Genomic DNA, 27858 nt, shown 5'->3' with positions numbered 1-27858 from the left:
ATTATGTGGTTTTACAGTAACAGTAAAGATTAACCGACTAGCATAGTTATTTTAGAATCCTACATAGTGATTTTATATATTTTGTTGAATATCTGGTTCTATGTGATAGTATCCTTGTAAAATGATATACATTGTAGCCACTATAGATGCATTAAAAGAATTGCTTTTTTGAAAGCTTAGCTGACTATGTTGCATAACTTGTCCGCTGTTTCAAGTTGTTGCAAATCAAACTTAAAGGGACATTAGGTGACTTTTTTTTTTAATTTAAAGAGACAAACTGTCATTTTTTTTATTGTTTTAAAAAGATAAATAATGCCTCTACTACCCATACCCCATCTTTGCATAACCAACATTGTTATATTATTATACTTTTTAACCTCTAGGATTACCTGTTTTCAAGCCCCAGCAAACCATCCATTATCTCAGTGCTTTTTTTTTTTTTTTAAGCTTTTTACAATCTTGTACTACAGCCAGACTGTGCTTGTTTATGTGTGCCATATAGATAGCATTGTGCTCACTCCTGTGGAGAAGGATAATGGGTTTAAAAGGACATGCACCAATTGGCTAAAATTCAAGATTATAAAAAGCTTAAAAAAATAAAAAACTGAGATAAGGTGCAACCTGCAGGGGCTTAGATACAGGTAATCGTAGAAATAAAAAGTATATTAATATAACTGTGTTGGTTATGTAAAACTGGGGAATGGGTAATAAAGGGATTATCTATCTTTTTTGGCAATTTTTAAGTAGACTGTCCCTCTTTAGCCTCATAAATTATCACTGCATTGCAAAAGATCTACTTGAAAAAATAAGTATCTGAAAAACAAATTTTTTTGAGTAAAATTAATGAGAAGCGCATAGCAGTTTTGAAATCTTAGGGTTAATGTCCCTTTAAATATTGTACACATCTTCTGTTATTTACAATCTTGTTTACCATCTGTAGCAGTAAAATATGAACAGTTGAGACTCTCTACCGGTAAAGTTGTTGTAGAGCAAGCATTTATTGATTTCACTAGCATTATTATTTCTTTAGGCATGTTTTTTTTTTTTTTTTTTTAATATGGTTTCAAATGAATACAGACCATTACTGATGTCATGCTGTATGGTGGGAATCCATTAGTAATGTTCTCATTCAACGGTTATGTAATTACAGAGCTGTAATGAAAACTATAACAGTCCTTTAGTGAAAACTATAACAGACCGTTGGTGAAATGTTTAATTGGTTTACAAATACACTGTATAACCAAACATATATATATATTTTTTTTTTTAAATAGTTTTTTTATTTGAGGATTGTTACAAGGCATACATATAAAACAAAGCAATAAAAAATAGTAATAATGAGAAATACAGCATAGTACCACATGTTTCCAATATACACTACATATTCCAGACAGGTACAGACATAAGGTATGCAACTAATATGCCTAATGATCATTACACCTCCCTGATGTCACACGAGGTCACTTTTGGGCCTCTGTTAAAAACTAGTTACACTATAGGGGGCTAACTTCAACAAAGGAGACCACTTTTGGGTCTCAGATGACAAACCTCTTTTTTATTCTTTAATATGAACTTTGTACATTCGTATTTAATTACTTTATCTGCATAGTGCCATCAATGCTACAGAGATCCATCTAAGGGATCTGAAAAATAGGGTATAGTTGATGACACATCATTAATACAGTAGCTTCATATATAGAGATAGAGAAAAAAACAAACAAACTGCAGACTCAAACTAAACCTGTATAGACATCCACAGACGTAAATCAGAAATGATGACCATTATACAATATAAGATAGTGACATACATGAGATATAAATAACCAATAGACAAACTTATATTTAACTATCTGCATGCAAAAGGTGAACCAATCTAAGAGTACATCAACTAGCAGGTTAGATGTAGAGAAGAGCGTGCATATAAACACAGCAATATTATTGTTGGTAGGGCCCAAAGAGCAGCTAGGGCTCTTTGGACAGGGCAGAGACTGTGTAACTCTGCCAAAAGGGAAGGGAATGGAGGGAAAATGCAGGAGATAAATTGCTGAAACATTATCAGACTAGGACTGAAACTGCAGGCGTTAGCAAACTCTAAGAAAGATTTGGGTAGATGGCATGCTGATATCCTTTTCACATACCGATATTATAGTAATAATAGCCCGCATTATGCGCAGATTAAGAGATCCAAAGATCTCCTACAATATTTTGGTAGAGTCTATTACATGGTTTCACTAGAGTCGCACATCAGAATTATATAATGCCACTTGGTCCTAGACTTATAGAATTTATGCAAAGGAATAAGATTTCCCAATGTCTGCCGGCATACTACTAAAAATACATATATTGTAAATACAGAAATATTCAGAGGGTAAATGCGATCAATGTGTTCAACTACATAGACCTCAGGAAAACATATACTGGCTATAACATATATTACTTGCCAAAGGGACAGATTCACATCTGCATTGTACGTGTATGATCTCTAAGTACAATGTAAGGAAAGAAAAGAAAAAAACGCACACATTAGACATAATAACAATGGAGTCTCTCCTGTGTTCAATGTTGGAAAACACAAACTATTAGGCAGGAAGCAGATCATCTGAAATATAAATTAGTTCCCTTGGCGTGAGTCAATATTTGTGCACCCCAAAGACAGTCAAAGTTGGGGCAAAATGTGTAAGACTGAATGGACCAGGCTGACAGGTGTCCCGGTTCCCTGAGCAAGGACCACAAACTAGCCCACTCCTGCCTGTCTGATTCTACAGACCAAGTTGCCGTAGGAACAGTACTCCCAAGAGGCCAGATCAATTTTCCCCGGGATCCAAGCTAGGGTAAGGCTGCACATGAGGAAGTCAGTTGTCCACCCCGCTACAACCTCTCCGAATTTAGAAGGGCTACAGACCTGCATAAGGACCAGATCCGTGCTGATTGGCAATGGCTCCGTCCAGGATGAACCAGCATGCAGTATGTCAAAAGTAAGGTCCCTCATGGCAGTTCGGGCTCCTAGTTGAAAGATAGATGTAATAAGGAGTTCATCCTTAATACAGTGAGCTGCGCACGGTAGGTTGTGCGCATTTCCCAGTTGCTTTTCTGTATTTGGCTCCAATAGCTTAGGCACTAGGATCCGTGAGGAAATAGTCTCCGCGGTATTGCGACTTCCTTGTAGCTGCATGGGGCTGTGATGTGAGTTGAAGCTGGGCCCAATCTCCTCCTCCTTAATGAGCCCAGTGTTCTCTTTTCCATTGCTCTGAGCTTCAGCGATTGCCAGAAGCCGATCAAACCGATCACACATCCGTTTCTCATATTCTCCAAATAGGGCTTGTATCTGTAGAAATAGGTTCCCCTCCATACTGTTGTTAACCCGGTTTCCCCGGGGGAGGGTGCCGAGATCTCTCTCACGAGAAGCCGTTGAAAGGTCTCAGCTGTCCGGTCTGGGAACTCTCAGAAATTTCAAAATAGAATCAGCTCATCAACTGCTGCTATAGAAAGCACAATATCAGGCTGGATGGCTGCACAGCATCAAGATTATAGGCAGAATGTGAGTCTGCTTTGCAGAGCTCCCAAATAAGCGGCCATCTTCAGACCTGGCCCGGACATGCCCCCCAACCAAACATATTTTGACAGCTGATCATCACTCTAATATGAGCTTGTTGGAATCCTATTCCAAATCCATGGGCATTAATAAGGAGTTGGCCACCTCTTTGTGGCAGTAACAACCGCCACTCTACTGGGACGGCTTTCCAAGATTTTGAGATGTGTCTGTGGTAATTTGTTCCCATTCAGGCACTAATGTTGGACAAGAAGGTCTGGCTTGCAGTCTGTGTTCCAGTTCATCTCAAAGGTGTCCAATAGGGCTGTGTGCTGGCCAATCGATTCTTCCACACCAAACTTGTCTTGATGGACCTTGCATTATGCACAGGGGCGAAGTCATGCTTGAAACTGTTGCAACAAGGTTTGAAGCACCCAAATTTCTAAAATGCCTTTGTATCCTGCAGCATTAAGATGACCCTTCACAGGAAATAATGGGCTTAGTCCAAACCCTGAAACCCAGACAGGGGTGTAACTAGAGCTTACTTAGCCCCAGCAAATGCAGTGGCAGGGCCCTGCATTTTAACAGCTCCCTTTCTTGCCATTTACAGAATCTGCAGCTACATAGGTGAAAAAGGAGATTTTCCCATTTGACTGAGTCATCCTTCACTCTTAGTTAATTTATACCAGAGGAAATACACTTGAGCTTCCTTCCTGTACAAATATGGTGGCAGGTATTTCTGTACAGCAACATTGTAGTGGCCATATTGGCAACACTTAAACCATATTGTAATTGCAAATGCAAACACTTTTTATAAACTCTCTAAGCTTTTTTCACAGGGGGGCACACAGATGGGCAAGACATAATGCCTGAGGGGCCAGTAAGCAACACCACTACTGATTGTAGGGCCAAATGGCCCCCCTATAGGTGTGGACCCTGTCTCAATTGAGACCTCTGAGACTCCTGCAGTTATGCCACTTAACATTATCCTTCCTCCACCAAACATTACAGTAGGCACTATGCATTCTGGTAGTGAATTTTCATATTAACTTATATTAACAGAAATAAACTAGAAAGTTGTTTAAAATTGTATGCTCTATCTGAACCTGAATCATGAAAGAAAAAAGAAAGAGGATTTTATGTCCCTTTATGGTGATGTCAAACTATTTTAGGGAGCATAGTGGTGGTAACAGGTACTTTGGGATTGTCTAGTGTTATTATCAGTAGTATTAGTATTATTACTAGGTCAGTTGTACTAATTTGCAGCATTTGGATGATTTAGCAAGAATCTCAGCTTTAGTTTGATTTGCTGTAGATTATTCACTATATTTTCTTTATTATAATATGGATAAGTGATGTGAGGAATAAACCTTACTAACTCTGACTGAGGAAGGAAATGTATTATAAAAAACAAAAAAACAAAAAAAAAACCTTTTCCTAATATTGAAGAGATTTTCAACTTTGCCATTCTTAGCAGTAGTAGCAATTAGCAGAACATACTTTTGAAATCAATGAATGGCAGCAAGCTAGGATTTATATTGCTAAAATGTACTCACTTTGAATACATAATTAGATGTGATAGCCCTTTTTAATGCCTTTCAAAAGATCAGTTATGTCACACAAACTTACCAAAGCTCGTCGGAATATTGGTTAGGGAATTCTGAGCATAATTTACCTTATGGCATTTATATAAACTGTTGTACTTGGATCTTCCAAATGGCCCTCTAATCCTAAACCCCCTAACCAGCTAACCGGCCTAACCTAACACCCCCTAAGTTACCCCCCAAAAAAACCTTATCTGAAAAAAATACCCTAACCTTAGCTTAAAAAACAAAAAAACACCTCACCTAACCTTAGAAAAGGCTTTAATTCTATTGGCTGATTTGAATTTGAAATTGAAAATCAGCCAACAGCATTGCAAGGGTACCCCTATATAAAGGAGGTACCTCACATTGAAAATGTCTATAAGATAGGGGGCGCCCTAGATAATTAAATAGATATATTTGATAGATATATTAATGGTGGGATAAAAAATAGCACTCAATGGGCTATATGATGTATATAGTATATATAGTGTACACCAAAGATACGCAATGTGTAAATTTTAAAATATTATCACATAATATACTAGTTATCGAATATTAGAGACAAAAGTGCAATAAAACATAAAAAACTATAATATAAAGTCTTTGGGTGGTGAAATGAGGAGATGTTTAGGCAGCAATCTGTAGAGGACCCGGCCTGGATCCAAGAGGGTAATCTATAAACAAGAGAAAAGACAGATGCGCCACATGGCCCAATATTGTTTGATCCACAGAGATTGAATGATCAGGTTGTGTTAAATTAAACTCACAATCTTGGGAGCACTCCAGTTAGTGCAATGGGAGCAGTCTGGGATCTATAACAGTCACCCAGCAGACAGACCTCTTGGGGTAAAGATGGATAATCTGTTGTAAAATACAAAAAGACACAAAGGTGCCTATATGGCCTAGTACAGTCTTATACCAAGGAGCAATAGTATATGTGGTAAGATATATACTCACAAAAGGTGATGCATCTCCATTGATGCTATTCAGACAGGAAGGGATCAATACAGTCACCCAACAGACTATGGCAAGGCTTCCCCAGGAGGCAATCAGCAAAGGTCCAGTGGACCAATAAAGATCCAAATAATACACGGTAGCAAGTGTTTGAGATAAAAAAGTATTAAACTTTACTAACAAAGGTTAAAATCAAGCAACGCGTTTCTCAGCAGCTAGCTGTTTCATCAGGCTTATGAAACAGCTAGCTGCTGAGAAACGCGTCGCTTGATTTTAACCTTTGTTAGTAAAGTTTAATACTTTTTTATCTCAAACACTTGCTACCGTGTATTATTTGGATCTTTATTGGTCCACTGGACCTTTGCTGATTGCCTCCTGTGGAAGCCTTGCCATAGTCTGTTGGGTGACTGTATTGATCCCTTCCTGTCTGAATAGCATCAATGGAGATGCATCACCTTTTGTGAGTATATATCTTACCACATATACTATTGCTCCTTGGTATAAGACTGTACTAGGCCATATAGGCACCTTTGTGTCTTTTTGTTGATGTCAATGTTGAGTAATGTCTTCCTCTCATGGCGAACAGCCGAAAAATGTTTGTGTTGTTTTTGAATTCTAATCAGTGATTATCCTTTTTACCTTCAGTGCTGCATATAACTGGTTCTTCATGCCACTCCTGACACCTGAAGCCGACAGTTCCTGCCAGGAATACAGGGGGGTGACATGCTTGCTAAGTTACAGTGGCCAATGGTAGTTTGAAGGATAATTTTAGTGGTGTGGGCTAATTATAGGTGGTGTTTATCACCTTAGTCATGTTTTTTAAACTTTACTAATAAAGATTAATTTTATTATAATTATTCACTAGCAGTACCTTTACGCTGTAAGTATACAGCAATTACAAATAATAGGTGTAAGAGTGCTTACCAATCCCCTCTATATCCTCTCTTTTTTCCCCCTTCCTATTGTTCATGTAATTTAAAGGGGCAGCACCGAGGTTAAACATTACCTCTTCAATCCTATTTTTTACTAATTGATACTGTGCCTATCAGTACCTTCAGGTCTTAAGACCGCTGCTCCATAACCTGTCCGCCTGCTCTGAGAATACGATTGGGTTGATTGACACCTCTGAATTTGCAGGGGGCAGTTTTGCACCAGCAGTTCACAAGAACTGCTGGTGCAACGATAAATGCCGACAGCGTATGCTGTCGACATTTATCGATGTGCAGCAGACATGATACGCTACATTGTATCATGTCCGCTCGCACTTTAGTAAATTTACCCCTTTGTTGGTTTTCATCTTAGATTGAAGGGTGACTTGGAGAACTAAAACATGGCTGCATAACGTTATCTATGCCGCATCCCACTGTCTGGCTGTAAGCCTACTAAGAAGAGTGCAAAGTGTGTCAAAAAGATAAAAAAAATAATTAAGCAGGAATGGATATCCTGATGGCTGTAACACTCAAATAGGACTATGTTTTTTCTTACTATTTTTAGAGCGTTATTTGTACCATAATAACATTTGAATATTTCATCCCTTTGTCTCTGTCTACCCTTTATCTTTACTTATCATGACCCCTGTATAGGGCAGGGTAATCTGTTGATGGAATGTAAATAAATATGATAAAATAATAATAATTGTTAAAATAATAATAATTACAAATTATAATACAATTTTTAGTAAATGTAAGCAGACTGTGAAACTACAGAAAATATTATCATAAATTAAAAGTAATGTAAGGTAAAAAATTATAATTCTACAACCTTTTTCTCTTCTGCAAAAGCACACTAAGGCTTAATATTGTGAGATTCCGGCGGATTTGCTGTTTTTATTGGCAAAGTACAAAATGGTATGAAATTATGTGATTCAGATTATAATAATGAGTCGCCCTTAGGAAATAGTACCAGGTTTAGCAAGAGATGTCAATCAAACTCTAACTCTTATTGGCTGAAAATGGACAAATTATTTTCAGTTTGAGTACAGGTCACTCAGGTACAGCTCCTGTGGTTAACCCCTTGGTTGACAGAAAAGGCTGCAACATGTTGCTTAGAAACATGCTGATTCAACTTTGGCAGTAGCAGTTAAGCTAATTTTGTTAAAGCAGAATAATCCTCCTAAAATTCTGTCATTTCTTGTACTTAGCTGCTTCTTACTGTATTCTATAAATGTATCATTTCTATGAATTTGAGAAAGGATGGAATATTCAGATTTATAATACAATTAATTAGGAATTCATCAACAGAAGAATCTGAACAATGAAAATAGCTTCTTATAATGGTTTCTTAATGCACAAATTCCATAGCTGTTTTAAAATCATTCCACTACTCAGAGAACACTATGTAGTAATGTGAGCCAAAATTAAAAGTAGCAAAACAAGCTTAAATGTTAATTGATATATCATTTAATTGAGAAAAAGGAACTGTAACCACAGGCATATCATTGTTAATAAGTGCAAAAGAAAGACATGGCATTTCTAACTCAAACAAAAAAAAAGCAAATGGCATAGTAATTATCTGTATTCTTGCAGTGCCAGCCCATGATAGTCACTGCCGCATGGTACAACTGGTGTTGTCTGTATTTAACATGCTGAGGGTTCTGCCAGTGAATGACTTACTGAAGCTTATTCCAGCAGATGGATGCCAAGAGATGTTTTCTCTCATCTTTGCCTTACTGTGTGTGCCTGGAATACAAGACATGTACAGTTATTTTCCATCTGCAACAATATAATCTTATGGGGAATTGATAGAAACTAAGAGAATTGCTTGACATATTAAAATTACAAAAGATTCTTTTTTATATTTTCATACACATATTAAATATAAGTTGAATACACAGGTGGCTATTTTGCATTTTGGAATTTTATTTTGATTTCTTTTGACCAGAGGTGCAGAAAGAAAATAGCTATAAATGTATAACAATCCGTGGTATTGTAATTATGTGACTTGTTAAAGCTTTTTCACATAATCTCTATTACCAACATAAAGATAAAGCGATGAATTAATCATTTGTCATAATGAAGGGGAAAGTTAAAAGGTTAGGTGGAAGTCTATGCTAAATTAGCAGCAGGTCTAATTAATTTTTATGCACTTGGACTGAGAAGATGAGAGGCTTCCAATACTGTGACATTACAAAAACACCCAAGATAAGATTCATTAATATTTGAATGCAGAATATTGAAATGTTTTTTGCTTGTCAAGGGAATATTTAAAATCATAATAGAAGGCAAATTAGAATAGCAATGACAGGAAAGTCAGGTTGTGGGTTTTTTTGCTTCTTTTTAGATATTTTACATTTCTTTTAGATCTTATGTTGCTAAATGTTGCCCTAAGTGTTATATGGAAGTTTTGAGCACTTCTATTATTCTATATATATGTAAAGATTTGAGACTAGCGGGTGCATGCAAAGGCAAGAGGTGGACATGTAAATGGTACAAATCCAACGTTATTTTATTGCTGTAAATGTGCTGGTAGTCTGGTACATGATTTTTGTTGCATAATTCAATTTTAATCTCAGGCATCAGCTATCTCTTTGGAGAAAACATAAGGATACATTTGTATGTACAATTTTATCTGTCTTTGCAAAATTTATACAGATCAATATTAACACAGAAGTTGCCAAATTTACTAGCCAGACAGTTGATTTTTTATTTTTTTATTAACCAAATTTATGTCAATGTTCCTTTAATGGAAACATTGCAAAATGCACTGAAAATAGACAGGCCTCTTAAGTGAGCTAAATCACATCCATTACTTCATTCTCTTGGTATCCGTTGTTAAACAGCATACCTAGGCACTATTGGGAGGTATCTGATGACTGGTGGATTCACACATTTGTCTCTTGTCACTCGCTCACCAGATGTGTTCAGCTACCTCCCAATAGTGCATTACTGCTCTTGAGCTGACTTTAACTATGTGTTTAACCCATTTGCAGAGGTTAAACACATAGATCATTTTATTATTGCTTGCATATATCTCACTTATTAAAACATGTTCTTTTTCCACTTTTTTGGAACTCTAAACTCTACTTTCATGAAAGGACTTTCATTTTCAACAAGCTATTCTCTGCATGGTTCCTGAAAAGAATAATTGCAAGATTTCTAAAAGCCATATAACTGCATTATCTATTTTATTACTAATCAATTGCTGACTCGGATACTTATGAACTTACTCTATTTAAACATTAGCTTTGGTGGTTTTCTTTGTGCAACAGATATATCTAGTATTGTGGTTCTAGATTTTATTCCTGGTCTTTTTTTCTTTCTTATGACACGGTGAGTCCATGGGATCATCAATTACTTTTGGGAATATCACTCCTGGCCAGCAGGAGGAGGCAAATAGCACCACATCAAAGCTGTAAAGTATCACCTCCCTTCCCACAACCCCCAGTCATTCTCTTTGCCTTCAGTTAAAGGAGGAGGTTAAGTTATAGGTGTCCTGTATAAGATTCTTCTATCAAGATTTTTTTGTTTTGAAGCCAGGGCTTGCTTGCTCTGATCTTCCCTATCTATTGGCTTTAGCTGTATTCCACGTTAGTCTCTTCAGTAGGGCTGTGGTAGCTTTTAAGCAGTCAGGAACTTGTGGGGTGGGTTTCACTGTGTTTTCCTGACAAGTTGCTGCCCTCTCATAGAATACCAGAGTAGGCTTAAGCTGTTCTTCTCCATTATTTCCGATATCACGGGTGGTAAAGGTTCTTTTCTGCCTCAAGACAAGAAGAACAAGATGAAGGGACACCAGGCTAATTTTCATTCCTTTCGTAACTTCAGAGGTAAATCTTCCCCAGTTTCTTCCAAACAAGAACAACCCAAGCCCCCTTGGAAGCCTTTTCAGTCTTGGAACAAGGGGAAGCAATCCAAGAAGCCTGCAGCTGAATCCAAGTCAGCATGAAGGGGTTGCCCCCGATGTGGGACCGGATCAGGTGGGGAGCAGACTTTCTCTGTTTTTACAAGCTTGGGAAAGAGAGGTTCCAGACCCATGGGCAATGAACATAGTTTCCCAGGGTACAAGTTGGAGTTCAAAACCTTCCCTCCCAGGGGCATGTTCCACCTCTCAAGATTATCTGTAGACCAGACAAAAAGAGAGACATTCTTGAAATGTTTTCAGGACCTTTCTCTTTCAGAAGTGATAGCGCCTGTTCCAAGGCAGGAACAGGGGCTAGGGTTCTGCTCAAACCTGTTTGTGGTTACCAAGTTACTAAACAAATTTCTCAATGTTCCGTCCTTCAAGATGGAGACTATCTGCTCCATTCTACCTCTGATTGAAGAAGGTCAATTCATGTCAACCATAGACCTGAAGGATGCTTACCTTCACGTTCCCATTCACAGTGTCCAACACAAATATCTGAGGTTTTCCTATCTAGATAAACACTATCAATTTGTGGCACTTCCTTTTTGCCTTGCCACAGCACCCAGAGTCTTCTCAAAGGTTCTGGGAGCTCTATTGGCAGTAATTCAGGCCCGGGAAATTGCAGTGGCACCTTATTTGGATGACATTCTGGTTCAGGCGCCATCCCTGCAACCGGCAGAATCTCACACAAGAACCTTGTTGGCGTTTCTTCATTCCCACGGTTGGAAGGTCAATCTGGAGCAAAGTTCTCTTGTTCTATAAGTGTGATTTTCCTAGGAACCATTATAGATTCCCTAACAATGAAAGTTTTTCTGACGGAGGTCAGAAGAGGCAGGATTCTGTCTGCTTGCCTGTCCCTACAGTCGGTGGATCGATCATCAGTAGCCCAATGCATGGAGGTAATTGGGTTTATGGTGGCCTCTATGGACATAGTTCCCTTTTGCTCGGTTTCATCTGAGACCTCTGCAGCTATGCATGCTAGCTCAGTGGAATGGGGATTATACAGATCTCAGAGAATAGTTCTGGATCAATCAACAAAGGACTCCCTACCGTGGTGGCTGTCACAAGAACATCTGTCCACTAATTGTGACCACGGATGCCAGCCTGTTAGGTTGGGGGGCAGTCTGGAACTCATTGAAGGTGCAGGGAATTTGGTCTCAGGGGGAATCTGTTCTCCCCATTCTGGAGTTGAGAGCGATCTTCAATGCCTCAACAGCTTGGCCTCAGCTGGCCCTAGCCTGGTTTATCAGATTTTAGACAGACAACATAACCTCAGTTGCCTACATCAACAACCAAGGGGGAATTTGTAGTTCCTTAGCCATGAAGGAGGTGGCACGGATCATCCAGTGGGCAGAGATTCACAATTGCTGTCTATCTGCCATCCACATTCCAAGAGTGGACAATTGGGAAGCGGATTTTCTGAGCAGACAGACTTTCCATTCCGGGGAGTGGGAACTTCATCCGGAAGTGTTCTCCAGGTTATTAACTAAATGGGGGTTACAAGAATTGGATCTGATGGCATCTCATCAGAACACCAAGCTCCCAAAGTATGGTTCGAGGTCGAGGAACCCTCAAGCCTTTCTGATAGATGCTCTGGCAGTTCCTTGGAAATTCAGGTTGGCATATCTATTTCCTCCATTTGCTCTCCTTCCGAGAGTCATCGCTGGGATCAAGCAGGAGAGAGCATCTGTGATTCTAATAGCTCCTGCATGGCCTTGCAGGATCTGGTATGCAGATCTAATAGAAATGTCATCCCTACCTCCGTGGAGACTACCTTTCAGGAAGACTTCCTGCTTCAGGGGCCCTTCCTTCATCCGAATCTTGTTTCTCTGAAGCTAACTGCTTGGAGATTGAATGCTTGATTTTATCCAAGCGTGGATTTTCCGAGTCGGCTATTGAGACCTTGGTTCAGGCTCGTAAGCCTGTTACTAGAAGGATTTAGCATAAGACATGGCAAAAATCTCTTTATGGAAGTAAATTGGAAAGTGTCTTAAAATTGCATGTGCTTTCTGAATCATAAAAGTTTATTTTGACTTGAGTGTCCCTTTAAAGGGACAGTCTACAATATATTTTTTATTGTTTTAAAAGAAACATAATACCTTTATTGCCCATTCCCCAGTTTGGCATAACCAACACAGTTATATTAATATACGTTTTACCTCTGTGATAACCTTGTATCTAAGAACCTTCTTCCAGCCCCCTGATCACGTGACTGTGACTGTTTATTATCTATTGACTTGCGTTTAGTATTGTCTTGTGCTAACTCTTAAATAACTCCATGTGCACTAACACAGTGTTATCTATATGACCCACATTAACTTATCAGTCTCTTGTTGTGAAAAGGAATTATAAAAACATGTGATAAGGCAGCCCTCAAGGGCTTAGAAATTAGCATATGAGCCTACCGAGGTTTTGTTTCAAATTAGAATACCAAGAAAACAAAGCAAATTTGATGATAAAAGTTCAATGGAAAGTTGATTAAAATTACAAGTCCTATCTGAATAATGAAAGTTTAATTTTGACTAGACTGTCCCTTTAAACAATTTAACTGCTGTTCTCCCTTCTAAATGGCATAACCTTCTTAGTATCATGTCCCTTTAAGAATAGAATGACTCATACCCTATAAAAAACACTTGTGCTCTGCTTGTTTTTCTCTGTCAAAAATGTATGCATATATCCACAATATTATAGTATAATATTATATTTTATGAAACTACACACAATTATTTTCAGGGAGGGGGGACAATTCAAACTTGTTTGATGTAGCAATTTGTTTTAAACCCCCCCACCACAATAATTTATTTATTTATAAATCAGTGTACACGATTTACTTAAATGAGAGCATGATTTACTAGAATGTGAGCAGATAAAATGTGGGCATGATTTACAGCCACTTCGGGGCTCGATTGGTCTACATCAGATGACTTGGTTCCCCATCATATGACACCCTACCAAACCTGCAGTCTTAGGTCACATGACTCCAACTCCCCAGAATTTAACCTCCAGCAATCAGACAACTGGGTTTAGTGAACCGGTCTGGAGCCCAAACCCGGTCCTGCAGAGTATTTGTTTCTTAAAACAGATATAATGAAATTAAATAATGTTTTACCTATCGTTCCATAATAGGAGAAAGCAAGTCTACGCTGTTGCATACCAATATTTAGAATGCCCTTTTATTCTGTTGTGATTTGCTAGAGGCAACCTCATGTTTTGAGCTAATTGGCTTATAATGGAAAGCCAATATTATAAATAATCCAGTTGCCTGGTGTGGGCGTAAATCAATTTATAAAAATAGTTTTTGTATGGCTACTCTGGGGCTCGATAGGATTCCCCCAAATATGTGTTCTATCATTATGGGCTAGATTTTGAAAGTAAACTTCTCAATATGTGTATATTATATATATAAATATATATATATATATATATATATATATATATATATTATGTGTGTGTGTATATGTATGAGTGTATATATATATATATTGTATATGTGTATGTATATATAATCTTAATGAGTGGGTGACAGCCTTCAATCTCTCAGACTGTCCAACCAAAGTGAAAATCTCTGTCAGTAAGAACACCATTGATTTTCTGGACTTACGCATCTTTAAAGAGGATGGCCAATTGGGCACTACCCTATTCCATAAATAGACAGATAGGAACTCGATATTGCATGCTAACAGTAGCCACCCGAGATCTTTAGTAAGAACTATGCTCAGATACTGAGGGTAGTGAGAAATAATTCATCCGATAACCAGAAAATGGTACAGCTACAAACAATGGAAGAAACGTTTGCTGCAAGGGGCTATAAAAACACAGATATCAGAGAAGCCAAGAGTGAGGCCACACGAGTGACATAGAAGGACCTTTTGATGATGACTAAAGTGAAAGATAACACCAAAAGGCTGAACTTTACCACAACTTACTCCCCACAATTGAGGATGATGGGTGAAATACTAAACAAGAAGTGGTATGTGATTCAAAGTGATCCTTCACTACCATACCAAGACTATGCACCACCAAGGGTGGGTTTCAAATGTGGCAAGAGTCTACGTGATATGCTGGTACTGACAGATCCACAATATTGTTATAGAAATCAGACTTGGTTTAAGTCCAACAAGAAGGGGTCTTACAGATGTCCCAGCTGTGTCACCTGCCACGCTATGATTCAAGGCAGCAGCTTCAGGCACCCCCACACCAACACAAGATATTCCATCAAGCATTACTTAACATGCACTACTCCATATGTCATATATATGTTGAGTTGCATTTGTGGGTTGTTCTATGTGGGTAAAACCTCGGATGATATCAAGAAGAGGATGGCGAATCACCCGAGTGCCATCCGGGCAGCAATAGAAAAAGGATATAATGATCAACCAGTGGCGAGACATTTCACTCATAAAGGACATACTATCAAGGACCTTAGATTCCAGCTCATTGACCATGTTCCGCCACTGCATAGGGGTGGTGATAGGAACAAATGGCTATTACAAATTGAGGCATGCTGGATAGTGATGTCCCGAACTGTTCGCCCGCGAATGGTTCACATCGAAAATAGCTTGTTCGCGTTCGCGTTTGTGGGTCATCATTGAGGAAACTTTGACCCTGTATGTCACAGCCGTCTGACACATTAGAGCCAATCAACATCAGACACTCCCTCACAGACCCTCCCAGCTACTCGGAATCCGCCATTTTAGACTCATAACGACCTTGCTTTCTTAATGAGAGGACGTGTTGTGTTTTTGCTCCTGACATTAATAGGAAAAACATAGCTAGGCTAGTGTATTTAGTGTCCACTACAGTCCAGAAGGACTCCACTCATCTCTGCTGCAAGCACAGCACCCCAAAAAGCCCTTTTTAGGGCTATATTTTGTGCCGTTTTTTTTTTCTTCGTATTTGTTTATTAGCATTTGCCTGGCTTTCAGCCTGTGTGTTTAAGGCTCACAGCATATGCTGTGATTACTGCCACCACTGATATCTCCCTAACAACATTAGTTTAAATTTAACTAACCAAAAATTTTAATTATTTTGCTAGTGTCATTTTTTTCATTTTCTATCAGGCCTGTGTCACACAGCATATACTCTGGTTCATTGCTCTGTGCCAGCCACCAGTGTTAATATCCGTTTATAACATTATTTTAAATTTAAATTTTTTTATTTAAATCATTTTTCTAGTGTAATCTAATTACATTTACTATCAGGCCTGTGTCTGTCAGGCTCACTCAGCATTAATATACCTAATTTTTTTTCAGTCTTTTGGTTAATTGGTCTGTGCCAGGCAGCCACCCACCACTCATATCTTCTTCACCTTAATTTAAATATATTAAAAAAAAAGTTTCAATTTGTTTGATAGTGTAATCTAATATAATTTTCTATCAGGCCTGTGTGTTTTGCTGACATACAGAGCCTACTGTGTTTACTTGCTGCCCTCCCTAGTCTATGAGCCACGACTCATATGTGTTTAACCTTTTTTTAATTCCCCCCCCAAAAAAATAATTTAAATCATTTTTCTAGAGTAATCTAATAGTATTTTCTATCAGGCGTGTGTGTATCTGACTTACAGAGCCTACTGTTTTTAATAGCTGCCCTTCCAAGGCTATCAGCCACAACTCATATGTATGTGCTTAACCTTTTTCTTAAAATTCCCAACAAAAAGTATTTAAATCATTATGCTAGTGTAATCTAATTTTATTTTCTATCAGGCCTGTGTCTAACTGTCTATCTGACTTACACAGCATACTGTTGTTAATTGCTGCCCTACGTAGCAGCCAGCCAGTGCGACCACTCATATGTGCATTGCACTTCTTAACATAATTTTAATATTAAAATCTAAAATTTTAAAATATTTTGCTAGTGTAATCTAACTTAATTTTCTATCAGGCCTGTGTTTTTGTCACTTACACAGCATACTGTGTTAAATTGCTGCCCTACCTACCATCCACGACTCATATCTGCCAGCCTGTGTGCCAGGCCCAACTAGCCAATTAGTGGCACCAATCATAATTCTTGTAACAGTATCAAAAAAATTAAAAATCATAATTTTTTGGACTGCAAATATTCAGTCTACTAGTGCCATTGAATTGCAGTTTCCTCCTGCCTGGCAGCCTGTGTGCCAGGCACAAACTAGCCAATTAGTGCCACCAATCCTAGTTGTTGTAAAAGTATTGTTAATCTTTAAAATTCCAAATTGATCGCTTGTGATTCCTCAGTTTGCTCGTGCCATTGAATTGCACTTTCCTCCTGCCTGCCAGCGTGTTTTCCAGGCCCAACTAGCCAATTCGTGGAACCAATTATAATTCTTGTAACAGTATATAAAAAAATAAAAATCATAATTTTTTGGACTGCAAATATTCAGTCTCCTAGTGCCATTGAATTGCATTTACCTCCTGCCTGCCAGCCTGTGTGCCAGGCCGTCTTGCCAACTATTTACACCAATCATAATTGTTAATTAATAATCAAATCTATTTATCTCGTGGTTGTGCAAGTGGACTGTTTGCGGTTGATTGCGGTGCGTAACACTTGGAGTTTGCTCTGTCACTGTGATGCGGCCGTAACCCTTACACTACCTGATAGATACGACATCATAACTGATGTTTTAAAGCACGTTATTGCAAACAATTTGGGAATGTTAGTTGATTTAGGCCCATTATGGGTTAAAAGCAGACTCTGCATAAACTATGTAATTTTCCATGGGAGTTTTGCCATGGATCCCCCTCCAGCATGCCACAGTCCAGGTGTTAGTACCCTTGAAACAACTTTTCCATCACTATTGTGGCCAGAAAGAGTCCTTGTAGGTTTTAAAGTTCACCTGCCTATTGAAGTCAATGGCGGTTCGCGCGGTTCGCGGGTTCGCGAACAATACCGGAAGTTCGAGTCCGCCGTAAAACACCCGCCGAAAATTTTAGGTTCGCGGCATCATTAATGCTGGATACACAGATTGGACACTAACCTTTCAAGAGGGCTGAATGCAAGTATAGACTGGCATTGTTTTTTGTAACATCCTTCACCATGTGTTAGGACTTTTTAGTTTTTAATACTATAATAATTTGTATAGCTTGTATTTCTTTACTGTATGGGTTGGCACACCTATTACTATGCATACTTGTAATATCTACCCCCTGTCATATATTTGGGACACCCTCTGAGCTCTATTATGTCCCTATCCAGATGTTTGGTAGTGATCATATAATCACCATCACTTCCAGTTACTTGGCTCTTTTGATATGATCTGCAATAGCTAACTCATCCAGTCTATTTTGTTATTTGTGTTATTTCTGTTTTTTCTGTTAGCAGTTCTATTTCTGATATTTCTGTTATTTGTGCCCTTTAGTCCCTTCCATGCCGTTATAGCCGCTAGTCTATCATACATGATTATATAAATCGTCATAGTATATCTATATACCAGTGATGTCACTGCCTGCCTTAGAGTAAATATGTGTTTGTATATAGATGTGCTTGATACATTGTAACATTGCTGTCTTTTTGTACATCTGGATTATGCCTATCCAGTATGTTATTATGTATATTAAGCTCATATGCACGATATACCGAAACTAACTATATAAGCTTTTGTCGCTCCATCTACGATCAGACCTTGTATTCTACCGATGTTGTCACTGTCTGTGAACTTTTCTTATTATGACATCTCAATATGGTCCATATTGATGTATTTATTTATTGTATTTTTTGTAGCCTCTTTAGGACAATTTTTGTAGCTAAATATTGTCAAGTCAAATGGCGTAGCAGTACTCATATTATTACCCATGAAGATACACTGAAGGGGGCATATCTATGCTTAGAAGCAGCAAAGCACCTACCGGAGTATTAACCCTTGGGCACACACTAATAACAGAATTATCTTATGCTACACAGTAGACCTGGTAGATTTTATATAGTGCCCTCCCACTTATCACAGCAGGCAGAGCTGCACAGTAAGACATAAGAAGTCTATACTTTTGTGTGCTACCGGACTGATAAATATTTACATCTGTTACCATGGTTACACATACACGCCCATTATAGGCGTTACCATGACATCATACGCACATGCAGATGGAACAGGATGCCCCTCACACGCTTGCAATAATGTCCTCTGATGTGGCCACTAATAACAGTGCATAGTTTTACTATCCTGCTTTCCTCCCCAGCATGTTCATATTGCGGTACGAATACCGTGTTGGCCTGCGACTTTTTAGACATCTTAACATATTATGGCCTTGTACTAATATCCCACGATGTCCCATTACACACTACCTTACGCTATCGTTACACACTGGGTTTTAACTACACAGGTGAACACACTATTGTATGTCAAGGTTACTATTTCCCTGTTTGGACAACTATGCCAATATTTGTTATTCATGAAATTGCACTGTTATTAATTGATTTGCACTCTGATGAACAATGTATATTTTAAATGTGAATACTTTTTTTGTTGTTGATGCGATTACTTTACTGTTTTGATATCACCATGACAACCCCTTTTGGTGTTATTTTTCTGTTGGGGGAGGGACTTACTACTGTTTATAAGTCAGTTGGTTTTTGTACTGTTGTTGGTCTGATGAAGGGGTAAATACCCTGAAACGTCACTAAAGAATTAAAGTTTCAGATACACTTGATAAGACCAGTGAATGCTTTGTCTAATTAACACTGGCCTAGATTATGAGTTTTGCGTTAGCTGAAAAAGCAGCATTAACAGGTGATAACACTGCTTCTTTACTACCGCTGGTATTACGAGTCTTGCAGGTTTAGGGTCACCGCACACTTTTTTGGACTTACCGCAAAACGACTTACGTAAATTTCATAAAGTCTTTTTTCTATGGGACTTTTCATAGCGCTGGTATTACAAGTCTGTCCTGGGAGGCCAAAAAGTTAGCGGTACATCCTAAAACTTCCAGATCAATACCGTAAACTGAAAGTCAGTAGTTATGAGTTTTATGGTACAACGCGGTAGCATAAAACTCATAACTAAAGTGCTAAAAAGTACACTAACACCCCTAAACTACCTATTAACCCCTAAACCAAGGCCCTCCCGCATCACAAACACTAAAATACATTTTTTAACCCCTAATCTGCCGCTCCGGACACCGCCGCCACCTACATTATATTTATGAACCCCTAATCTGCTGCCCCAACATCGCCGACACCTACATTATATTTATTAACCCCTAATCTGCCGCCCCCAATGTCGCCGCAACCTACCTACACTTATTAACCCCTAATCTGCCGTCCCCAACGTTGCCGCCACTATAATAAACATATTAACCCCTAAACCGCCGCACTCCAGCCTCGCAAACATTAGTTACATAGTATTGACCCCTAATCTGCCGTCCCTAACATCATCGTCACCTATCTACATTTATTAACCCCTAATCTGCCACCCCCAACTTTGCAGCCACTATATTAAATGTATTAACCCCTAAACCTGTCTAACCCTAAACCTAACACCCCTAACTTAAATATAATTAAAATAAAGCTAAATAAAATTACTATCAGTAACTAAATTATTCCTATTTAAAACTAAATACTTACCTGTAAAATAAACCCTAAGCTAGCTGCAATATAACTAATAGTTACATTGTATCTATCTTAGGTTTTATTTTTATTTTACAGGCAAGTTTGTATTTATTTTAACTAGGTAGAATAGTTACTAAATAGTTATTAACTATTTACTAACCACCTAGTTAAAATAAATACAAATTTACCTGTAAAATAAAACCTAACCTAAGTTACACTAACACCTAACACTATACTATAATTAAATAAATTAACTAAATTAAATACTATTAAATAAATTAAATTAAATTAGCTAAAGTACAAAACCCCCCCACTAAATTACAGAAAATAATAAACAAATTACAGATATTTAAACTAATTACACCTAATCTAATAGCCCTATTAAAATAAAATAGCCCCCCTAAAATAAAAAAACCTAGCCTAAACTAAACTACGAATAGCCCTTAAAAGGGCCTTTTGCGGGGTATTGCCCCAAAGTAATCAGCTCTTTTACCTGTGAAAAAAAATACAAACAACCCCCCAACACTAAAACCCACCACCCACACAACCAACCCCCCAAATAAAATACTAACTAAAAAAACCTAAGCTCCCCATTGCCCTGAAAAGGGCATTTGGATGGGCATTGCCCTTAAAAGGGCAGTTAGCTCTTTTGCAGCCCAAACCCTAACCTAAAAATAAAACCCACCCAATACACCCCTAAAAAAAACTAACACTAACCCCCTGAAGATCGACTTACCGGGAGACGTCTTCATCCAAGCCGGGCGAAGTGGTCCTCCAGACAGGCAGAAGTCTTCATCCAAGCCGGGCAGAAGTGGTCCTCCAGACGGGCAGAAGTCTTCATCCAAGCCGGGCAGAAGTGGTCCTCCAGAAAGGCAGAAGACTTCATCCAGACAGCATCTTCTATCTTCATCCATCCGGCGCAGAGCGGGTCCATCTTCAAGACATCCGATGTGGAGCATTCTCTTCTGGCGACGACTAAAACTGAATGAAGATACCTTTAAGTGACGTCATCCAAGATGGCGTCCCTTAGATTCCGATTGGCTGATAGAATTCTATCAGCCAATCGGAATTAAGGTAGAAAAAATCCTATTGGCTGATGCAATCAGCCAATAGGATTGACGTTCAATCCTATTGGCTGATCCAGTCAGCCAATAGGATTGAGCTCGCATTCTATTGGCTGTTCCAATAAGCAAATAGAATGCAAGCTCAATACTATTGGCTGATTGGATCAGCCAGTAGGATTGAACGTCAATCCTATTGGCTGATTGCATCAGCCAATAGGATTTTTCCTACCTTAATTCCGAACGGCTGATAGAATTCTATCAGCCAATCGGAATCTAAGTATTTTATTTGGGGGGTTGGTTGTGTGGGTGATGGGTTTTACTGTTGGAGGGGTTGTTTGTATTTTTTTTTTTACAGGTAAAAGAGCTGATTACTTTGGGGCAATGCCCCGCAAAAGGCCCTTTTAAGGGCTATTGGTAGTTTAGTTTAGGCTAGGGGTTTTTTTTATTTTGAGGGGGCTTTTTTATTTTAATAGGGCTATTAGATTAGTTGTAATTAGTTTAAATATCTGTAATTTGTTTATTATTTTCTGTAATTTAGTGTTTGTTTGTTTTTTGTACTTTAGCTAATTTAATTTAATTTAGGTAATTGTATTTAATTTATTTAATTATAGTGTAGTATTATTATAGTGTAGTGTTATTGTAACTTAGGTTATTTTTTTTTACAGGTACTTTTGTATTTATTTTAGCTAGGTAGTTAGTAAATAGTTAATAACTATTTAATAACTATTCTACCTAGTTAAAATAAATACAAACTTGCCTGTAAAATAAAAATAAATCCTAAACTAGATACAATGTAACTATTAGTTATATTGTAGCTAGCTTAGGGTTTATTTTACAGGTAAGTATTTAGTTTTAAATAGGAATAATTTAATTAATTATAGGAATATTTATTTAGATTACTTTTAATTATATTTAAGTTAGGGGGTGTTAGGGTTAGACTTAGGTTTAGGGGTTAATACATTTAATATAGTCGCGGCGACGTTGGGGCGGCAGATTAGGGGTTAATAAATGTAGGTAGGTGGCGGCGATGTTAGGGACGGCAGATTAGGGGTTAATAATATTTAACTAATGTTTGCAAGGCGGGAGTGCGGCGGTTTAGGGGTTAATATGTTTATTATAGTGGCGGCGACATTGGGGGTGGCAGATTAGGGGCTAATAAGTGTAAGATTAGGGGTGTTTAGACTCTGGGTTCATGTTAGGGTGTTAGGTGTAAACATAAAATTTCCTAATAGGAATCAATGGGGCTGCGTTACTCAGGTTTACGCTGCTTTTTTTCTTCAGCCGGCTCTCCCCCTTGATTCCTATGGGGAAATCGTGCACGAGCACGTTACACCAGCTCACCACTGACTTAAGCAGCGCTGGTATTGGAGTGAGATTTGGAGCAAAATTTTGCTTTACGCTCACTTTTTGTCTTTTAACGCCGGGTTTCTGAAAACTCGTAATACCAGCGCTGCAGGAAAGTGAGCTGTGAGAATAACGTGCAAGTTAATACCTCACCCCTGTTACCGCAAAACTCGTAATCTAGGCGACTGTGATTTCCTCTTAGCACCCTGGCATGAGTTTATGCTGTTAGTGAGAGTGCACCTATCTCTACAATATATATATATATATATATATATATATATATATATCTATATATATATATATGTGTGTAAATATGTATGTATGTATATGTGTGTATATATATATATATATATATATATATATATACTGTATATATGTATGTAAATACATATATATTTACATACATATACAGTACATACATATATATATATATATATATATACTGTATATATATATATATATATATATATATATATACATACATATTTACATAAATACATGTGTGTTAGTTTTTTCCACTTTTCGTGCTCCATTGAAGTCTATAGGGGAATACGTCAATGCGGTCGCGATATTATAACTTTGGCTTTTTGCGTGTGTCGGTTTAGCGCACAAGCTAAAACTTTTTACTTTCAATTTGTAAAACACACGCTACCAGATGCGTGCAAAAAATTTAAGTAGAGCTAATGCGGGAGCGATAAATAGGGATACAACTCGTAATCTAGTCCTATGTGTATAGCGATTGCTAGGAAGATCATCTTACTGTTATGATTACATGGCAGTCATGTCTATTTGAATTACAGAACGTCTTCCTTTTAAATAATGGCCACAGACACTAATAGATTGAATGCTGTGAGGGGCACAAAACCACTCTTGATTGTATTTTGTAAGACAGGAGACTACCCCATTACTATGATATTATTCTATATGTTTATGGATCTAAATGATTGCTGTTGTATTTGTGACCACCTGTCATCTAAATATGTGATCTCTTAGCCTCTTTGAAGAGGACGTATTGTAGACAATGGCCATCATTTTAGCAGGATATACAGTCACATGTTAAAAAAAAGGATCAATATTGGTACATTCCTCTACATCCATAAGAGTCCCTGTCCTCTGCATCCAAATCCAAAACAGTGACAAAGTTCCTCTGAGTTTGGGTACTTTCAGATTTCATGTGACATCATTTTTTTACCTATATTTAGGCATCCTAAAAATGTCTCCAAATGAATTAATTTTGCTTTGGATTTTGATTACCTTTAAAGCAGGCATTTAGAAGTACTACTTGAAGCACTTAAAAAATAAAAATGTGTAGCGCTTTGAAATGACAGACTATTTTAATGGATTTATAATAAAGCAAGAACTATTATATATAACCATTCTTCACAGAAATCAGTGCTAATAAAACAACTTAAAGGATTAGAAAAATCAACATGAACACATCCATTGTTTTTTTTTTTTAATCCCAACGTTTATCTACTATATGTAAATGTTAATAACTTACTATTTTGAATAAACAAAGCCTCTATGAAGTTTTAAAACGTTTATATTATTTTTCTTTATGACATCAGAATTGCCATCCCCCTAGAATGGGTGGTCTGGGTAAGTTTATTAAATGCCTATCAAATTACAATAAATTAGCATATATTCACACCCACCAATGCGTGCGCATTTGCATTCCTTTTCTCATGCACGGGCAAAGCTGTACATGAAGACTTTTTCCAGGTCTTCTGACAACTTTTCCGCATGTGTATTACTAGATATCTGTGCGCTGTACTCGCTATCACCTAGATTACGAGTTTTGCGCTAAACATGGTACGAAACTAACGCCAAAAAAGTTGCATTATTTCACCCCCCATAGAGCTGCCATTACGGGTTACTGAAAAGCCTCCTTTTGCGTATGATATGGTGGCATTAAGCTCCATACCGCACAAAATCCAAGGGCTACTTTGACGTGCTCGTGCACGCTTTCCCCCATAGACATCAAACACCTGAAGTGTGGAATGAAAAATCAGCCAATAGGATTTCAGTAGCTCTCATCCTATTGACTGTTTTGAACAGCCAATAGGATTTTGGAAGCTCTCATCCTATTGGCTGATTTTAATTTGAATAATCAAATCAGCCAATAGGAATACAAGGTATGTCATTTTGAAATGGCTACCTTGCATTGAAGCTTCAGTGTACGGCGGGGACCGTATGAAGAGAACACTCCGCGCTGGATGTCTTCGCTACTCCCCTGGGATGAAGATAAAAGACGCCCCCGCGATGGATGAAGATGTAGCCGCCTGGATGGAGATGGATGTCCGGACTTCAGCAACCGTGAGTAGATATTCTGGGGTTAGTGTTAGGTATTTTTTTTTATTTTTTGGGGCTTTTGAAAAATAGCTAAATGCCCTTTTAAGGGCAATGAAAAAGAGCTGAATGCCCTTTTAAGGGCAATGCCCATACAAATGCCCCTTTAGGGACAATGGGTAGCTTAGGTTTTTTTTAGAATTAGGTTTTTTTTATTTTAGGGGGGTGGTGGGTTTTACTGTTGTGGGGACTTTGTATTTTTTTTTTACAGGTAAAAGAGCTGTTTAACTTAGGGCAATGCCCTACAAAAAGCCCTTTTAAGGTCTATTGGTAGTTTATTGTAGGCTAGGGGTGTTTTTATTTTCGGGGAGCTTTTTTATTTTTATAGGGCTGTAATAGGTGTAATTGTTTTTATTTTTGATAATTTCTCTTATTATTTTTTGTAAGCTTAGTGTTTTTTATTTTTCGCAATTTTAGTGTTTATTATTTTTTGTAATTTTAGATTTTTTTATTTTTCTCGTAGGGTTTTTTCAAATTTGTAATTTAGATTTTTTAATTGGTAGTATTTTTTATTTTATTAGAATAGTAAGGTTAGGTTAATTTATAGTTTAATGGTAAGTTTTTATTTAAATATAGTTATATTGTAATTTAATTTAAAGTTACTGGGGGTGTTAGGTTTAGGGGTTAATAGTTTAATTTAGTTGCAGAGATGTTGGAGGTTTAGGGGTTAATAGCTATATTATAGTGTCTGAGATGTCAGAGAGCCGCGGAATAGGGGTTAATAATTTTTATTAGTGTTGGTGATGTCGGGAGCGGCAGATTAGGGGTTAATAAATGTATTTAATAGTCGCGATGTGGGTGGGTGGCAGATTAGGGGTTAATAAGTTTAATATAGTATTTGCGATGCGGGAGGGCGGCGGTTTAGGGGTTAATAGGTAGTTTATGGGTGTTAGTGTACTTTGTAACACTTTAGTTATGAGTTTTGTGAAACATTTTTGTGGCGCAAAATCCATAACTACTGCTTTCAGATTGCGGTATGGATCATCTCGGTATAGCGCCTGTAATATTGACGTTATGGAAATCCCACTCAAAAACGTATTTTTTTTGAGTGTGAAATGGACGTTGCATTACAGGCTAAAATGCTTGCGGTATATCTATACTGACACGACTTGCAATAGCTGCGTTACTGCTTTTACGCTGAAATTGACATTTGTTCAGCGTTAAAAGCCGTAACTCAAAACTCGTAATCTAGATGTATGTTGTTTGTCCACTTTTAGTATCGCAATCAATCCTTTTTAAAGATAATGATTTATAGTTTTGTTTGTGCTTACTCTCCTTTTACGTTTCAATACACAAGTTGTTAATAACCTTTCAAGAGATCTGTCGGTCTTGAAGGAGCTGTTTTAGCTTGTCTGTATTGCATCTTATCCCGTTACAGTGATGCAGTATATGTATAAATTGTTAAAATACTTATAAAAGGTGATTAATAATTATTACTACCGTAATTGTTAAAATAAGCTGTGTTACATAATTATGCTTTTTTGTCAAAGGGGTGATTAAAATAAGTGCGACAATATAAAGTGTTGTTTAGACAGGGTGATATCTTATAATATATAATAATACAATGTACCTGATTGTAGTAAGAATGACTTAATTGAAATGCTCGTATTTCTAAGGGAGATTAATTTATACTTACGTTCACAATGATGCCTCTCTCAATCTTCTATAAGTATTCTTGAATAAGCGGTGCTGACGCTGCGCCTCTGGCTCCAATTCAGGACTAGCTGCGGTCACATGACAGCTAGAGTGTTGATGTCGGCCATGGAACTCAAGATTACAATGCGCATGCATTAGATTTTTGAACATCAGAGGGCATGCCTGGGCTTTACACAAGTACCTAGAACTGCAGGGAAGGGAGAATGTCGGTTGTCCACCGTGATTGGCTAATGCAAATTAGCCATACGGTGGGTTCGTAAATCAAATCTATTTTGAGCTGGAATAGCAGGCGAAAGATAAAAAAGCACAGAGCAAGGTATTTGAACATTATATTTAATTTATTAATACCATTTATTAATTTAAAGAAAATGTATGACCTTACCATCCCTTTAATAATGAAAAGGAATAGGAAACCAGTATCTTTGGTTCATTGGTTTTTGCACATGGGATAACTTGTTGGTTTTACAGAAGAAGCTATACCAGGACACAATTGTTTAGGAATTTGAAACTAATGCTGCAGTTAAAAAAATAGTTTCTGCAACCTCAGAGTAAAATAGAAGGTAAAAAGGGAATTGAAGCCTGCCGCTTCCACCTTAAAAACATCTCCAAAATTAGACACTTCCTTACACAAGACACAACTAAGATTTTAATCCACTCTCTCATTCTTTCCCACCTTGATTACTGCAACTCTGTCCTCTCTGGTCTCCCCACCTGCCGCCTAGCTCCCTTACAATCCATAATGAATGCCTCTGCCAGACTCATCTTCCTTACACGTCGCTCTTCATCTGCTGCTCCTCTCTGCCAATCCCTTCACGGGCTTCCTCTTGCCTCTAGGATCAAACACAAAATTCTCACTCTGACATACAAAGCCCTCAACTGCACTGCTCCCCCCTATATCTCAGACCTCGTCTCCAGATACTCTCCCTCCGGTCCCCTTCACTCTGCTCATGACCTCCTACTCTCCTCCTCTCTGGTTACCTCATTGCACTTTACAGGACTTCTCCAGACTGGCTCCCATCTT

The 27858-nt window shown here is 37.8% G+C and overlaps 1 protein-coding gene across 1 annotated transcript in view; it reads left to right on the top strand.

The window, feature by feature from the left end:
- Positions 1-27858, top strand: part of AK5 (adenylate kinase 5) — an 809863-nt gene that overhangs the window by 85208 nt on the left and 696797 nt on the right. The gene's annotated exons all lie outside the window — the stretch shown is intronic.

Source organism: Bombina bombina, chromosome 10 (assembly GCF_027579735.1).
Source record: "Bombina bombina isolate aBomBom1 chromosome 10, aBomBom1.pri, whole genome shotgun sequence".
NCBI classification, from domain to species: Eukaryota; Metazoa; Chordata; class Amphibia; order Anura; family Bombinatoridae; genus Bombina; species Bombina bombina.
Note: the sequence above shows the minus strand (reverse complement) of the source record. Positions and strands in the feature narration are given on the sequence as shown.